This window comes from Bidens hawaiensis, unplaced genomic scaffold, assembly GCF_021521415.1.
Source record: "Bidens hawaiensis isolate Kalapana, Puna unplaced genomic scaffold, B.hawaiensis_p1.1 tig00044198_1, whole genome shotgun sequence".
NCBI classification, from domain to species: domain Eukaryota; kingdom Viridiplantae; phylum Streptophyta; class Magnoliopsida; order Asterales; family Asteraceae; genus Bidens; species Bidens hawaiensis.
Genome location: NW_027497847.1, coordinates 78,450 through 83,547, shown reverse-complemented (window position 1 = coordinate 83,547; position 5,098 = coordinate 78,450). Strand labels below are relative to the sequence as shown.

The window sequence follows — 5,098 nt, the reverse complement described above, 5'->3', positions numbered from 1 at the left end:
TTCTAAATACTCAATTATATTAATTGAATACGTAAACAATTACTTCATGTCACTATTTTTATTTTGTTTTTTCAGTAGTACTAACTGCTACTTTGGGTGACAACAACCACCATTCGGCGATCCTACCATCCCTGGCTCCAACACCAGCTGTGGGTGAAAGCAAAGATGAACAAAATTGAGGATGAGTTGGGTGAAGATGCAAAAGCGTGAATTATCAAATTTTGCAACCAAGTTGGCGTCAAATAAAAATTTAAGCTAAGAACCTGAGTGAGTTCATCCCTTGCAATCTCATGATATATATATAAGAAATCCTTTAATTTCATCCCAAAAGTAATTCATATCTTAAACCACCATGGTCCATGCTTTAAGAGATGAATTACGTGTAGGGGTAACTTAAAGGATGTTTTTATTATGTATTAGAACTGGAGTATTTGGATAAAATCATCTTACTCTTCTACGCTGAACGTTTTTATGATAAAAATGCCCCAAAATATGATATTTTCATCATGCCTATGCGTCTTCCACCCAACTGTCTCGGCCATTGTACTGTGCATCTTTTCTTTCCGATGTTGAGTGAGTTTTCTATTGTATCCTTTCTTTCCAATTTGGATTAGACCCAAAGCCAATGCTAAAGCGAAGGCCGAAATACGGTTATTGTGGTTGCTTTTGTTTAGTAACGCTGATTTACAAACGTAAAATAGAAACATAATATCATATACATATTCCGTTCATATTCTTTTTACACTAGTATGTTACACTTCTATAAAAGTTTCAAAATTTTGTCAAATATAAATGATATATTTTGAATAAAAATTTATTTTAAAACATAAAAAGATATTAAAAGAAAAAAGTCCGATCAAAATATTGTATTTGCAAACAAACTATACGGATTACAAAAAAACAAAATAGTAACACAATTACGTATATCTTGTTGCAGAAGTACAGATATTCTAAAAAGATACATAAAAAACAAACACGCATGATTAGAAAGCCAATAAACACCATTAAAAATTAAGAGAAGCATTACCCTAAAAAACCTAGTATCATGGGATTGGTCCTAAACACAATTAAAAATTGCTAATTCGGATGTCATTCTCCTCAAAGTACGAGGAGTATCAAAAGTTAGTATTATTATTATAACTAAAAACAAACCGTAATTAATTAACTTCTAAGATAAGTAAGAACAGCAACAGCCTCATCCTTTTTCCTTTCTGGATTTCTCTAAACAAATTAATTATTATTATTATTATTATTATTATTATTATTATTATTATTATCCAGAATATTAATGAAGAAAGAGTTTAGATCAAGAAGAAGTGGAGGAACCTTTAGTTCCCACCTGTACTAAAGCTATCGTTATGCAGGTTGAGCTGCTGGTGTTGGTTTCCATTGTGTTCTTCTCGTTGGTTATTTCTGGAGATGATGAAATCGATACCACCCTCACCGGTAGCAATGTTCCCGTTTTTGGTGGTTGAGTTGGATTTGTTGTTGTGCATCCAGACTTTGAAGACATTTTTATCGACCCCGATTTGGTTGCAAAAGGCGAAAATGGTATCTTCGTGACGCTTATGCATCTTCCACCCGACTTGTTCCGCGAATTCCTGCATCTTGTCTTTCTGATCCTGGCTGAATATTGTTCTGAATCTTTTCTTGCCGGACCCCGCCGGGGCTGATACTCCGGAGCTCAGTGCCAGGAGCTTGTGTGGGGCGGAGCTGGGGTAGTAGGATGACGAGATCAGCGGTGGGGAGGGTGAGTTGCCGGGGCTGACGGTGGTCGGAGGTGGTGGTGGGTGGTGGCGGTGGTGGGGTTGGTACTCGATGGCGGTGGTCGGAGATGGGAAAAGCGACTCCTCCGGCTCACGGCGGTGGAAATTCCGGTGACAGCCGCAGGCGGCGCATTTTAGTGAGGTGGGGTAAGTGGGTGAAGACGTCGGCGGCGGCATGAACTCACCGCATCCGTCGGTGGCGTGGCCGCCCATGGAGGCGGCGTGGTTCTTCATGCATTCTTTGTACGCCACCGGTGGCTTGTGGCGTTTCAAAACGCCGTTGGTTAGCGGTGGCGGGATGAGTTGCTTTGTGACGGTGTTGGATTGTGGTGGCTCGGATTCCGGATCGGGGGTTTTGACGGCGGTGGTGGGTTGTGGTGTAGGGATTTCCATGGTGGTTTGTTTAAGAGAAATGAATATGATTTTGAGAGAGAGGTTAAATCAAAGGAATACTTAAATAAAAACTTACTCTCTCTCTCTCCTTTGTTTTCTCTCTCTTTACATGTTTTTTTACATAAAAACAGACAAACTGCATAATGATGAATTCTTGATTTTTTTTGAACGACTAATTTGAATCACTCACATATCACTGGAGTATTATCGTGGCATCAGTGATACCATACGATCATATCCACTATCAAGCCACTAATTCAGGAGGAAACTCAATATTTTTGAGAAAAACCTCCTCTTGTAAGATTCAAACCCAGGACCTTATGGTCACTAAGTCTTATCCCACCACCAAAATACCATTGAACTAGAAGTCCTTTGGTATAATGATGAATTCTTGATGCCACGTTTAACCATTTTTATATTATGTACAGAAACAATTATTATTTATTTTAAAAAATTTATTAGTTTGATAATTGTTAAAATTAATAAAGAAAACTTATTCATGAATAATGTGTCACGAGGCAAAAAAAATCAAATAATGGGTTAATTTATTAATAATATGAAAGGGAATGTAGGGATGACATTCATCATTATCATCGTACTCAGTATATCCCATCAATAGCAAAGCTATAGTAGGGTCTGAGGAGGGTAAGATGTAGACAGCCTTACCTCTACCCCATAGGAATAGAGAGGCTACTTCCGGTGAGACCCCCGGCTCGAAAGTAGTTTTGTATCAAGCCTTAGACATAAGGCACATAACACTCAGCCATTGGCATACCGGCCGATTGGTGCATGTACCCTTGTCTTTCAGCTATCAACGCCACTACATGATGCCTGATTAACCTTCCGCCACTTTTAACGTTATTTTCACGAGATTAGTAAAATAACGTTAAAATTAGTGCAATTTCACTTTTGCCCACCCGAGGGTTCACACATATATATGTTACTCAATGTGAGGATGACATTAGATTATGAAAAATCAATCTCATGATCTGTTTTCTTGTCTTTGTTTCTTTCCTCTGAAAATATAAGATATTTACAAAAATTATTGTGGATTAATTGAGTGTAGGGTAATAATATGTTACTCAATGCTTAAATATAAATTAGTATTTTATTTATCACATGTGATAATGCCATTCTGAATTGTGTTTGTACGATATACCATATAAATATTTAACATAAAACAACAAGTACAAAATAAAAAGCCTCAAAATGGATTATTTACATAACAAACAAAGTCGCCTTGACCTCAAAGTGCACACGATGCGGCCAACAAACATACCCGTATGGTGTGAATTTCTGACATACATAATATATATGCACTACACGAATCGGATTTTACGATTTAAATTTAGTTACAACATCAATATTTTATTTTTAATTTTGAAAAGTCAACTTAAAATAGCACCTTTCTACGTTAGAAATGTCTAACCCGAAGAACAAAAAAAATTATATACAGAAAAGAGGGTTTCGAAACCAAATATAATCTTTATAATCTTCAGGAGACCAAAAATACCCTTGGTTCAATCTCTACAAATCAACCACCGTCCACCAACAAGTAAAGATGTCTCGACCACATCTTTTTTATTTTTTAATCTTCAAGTAGAATTAAACCAAATCACCATACTTTTCAATCCTTTATTTGAAAGAAATACCACATCCAACCATTTAGCAACTAAATCCTCTTGGCTTGATGACAACCTCCATGCTCCAAGTCTCCACCGACTTCGAGCAAATAGGACACAAGATAGAAGGAATGTCGATCTATGTCTTTGAGACCATGATTTTGTCTAGTAGGTATGCAATCCAAAAGCAAAGTTAAACTAGAATATTTACCTTTCTAGACACAAATTTGTTCCATCTCGTCGGATGCGAAGCATCACGGAGAGCTCCATTCGATCAAGGTACATACACCTTTAACCGAAAGCAAGTTCAGTTTAGCTTAAGGTTGAACATGCATAAACTTTTAACTAAGCATGTTTAAGTCAACCTGGCTGATGATGTCTGGATTAACTTGTTTAACATGTATGGATGAGCTCGGTACTATACCGATACCGATCTTAGATTTCTCGATCCTGCTTTTCTTAAAAACTTGGTACCGAAACCAAAAAATGTCCGTTTCCTTACCAGTATCATAGGCAAAAGTTTGGAAAATATTAGTATTGAACTGAACCGTACTGACACAAGTATCTTACTAATCTTGAAACATCAAATGGTTGGTACCGAATGGGTACTGGTATCCGATACCATTTGCTCATCCCTATTAACTCGCTAAATTTTAACTTATATTTTAAATATATTTTATGTCGCAACTTAACTGCCTCCGCATATTACGCCAAAATTAGAAGATAAAAAAGAAATGAATATCAAGTCTTATAGTTTAAACATAATAATCTTAAATACAGATGCATTATTTATTTCTAAATTTAAAGTTTTAAAGCGTACAACTAACTACACATAAAATAGAACTTTAAGCTGAGTTGTATTTTTGTCGTCTCATGAAAACTTGTGTCATGTTCGAGTTTGTCTGCCGAACGCATTGTTAGATTAGTGTCATGTTTGGGCTCGTAACAAATTTTCAAATTTGTGTTAGGCTTGATATGCCAACTCGTTTACATGACAAATGATAATTTAGGCTTTGAGGTGCGATCCAACCTATTTAGGGGACTAAAGTGAAACTAAAACTCATGACACGATAATTTACAAACATTAGCACATGTAAATGATGTATAGTAAAGATTAATTGTATACCTTGTGTAGGGATGGTAGTGAAACCCGAACCCGATGGGAAAACCCGATATCCGACATAACTGGGACGGGTCTTACCCGTCCCATTAGGGTTTGGGACGGGTCTGTGATTAGTTTTTAAATTTTTCGCGGGTTTGGGACGGGTCTGAGATTTCTAATATACCCGATTACCCGATAATATGGACCTATTTACC

At 36.7% G+C, this 5,098-nt stretch overlaps 1 pseudogene; it reads right to left on the bottom strand.

Annotated features, from left to right (window-relative positions):
• Positions 1-1,306: 1,306 nt before the first annotated feature.
• Positions 1,307-2,159, bottom strand: LOC143594769 (zinc-finger homeodomain protein 8 pseudogene; annotated as a pseudogene).
• Between the last annotated feature and the right edge of the window lie 2,939 nt (positions 2,160-5,098).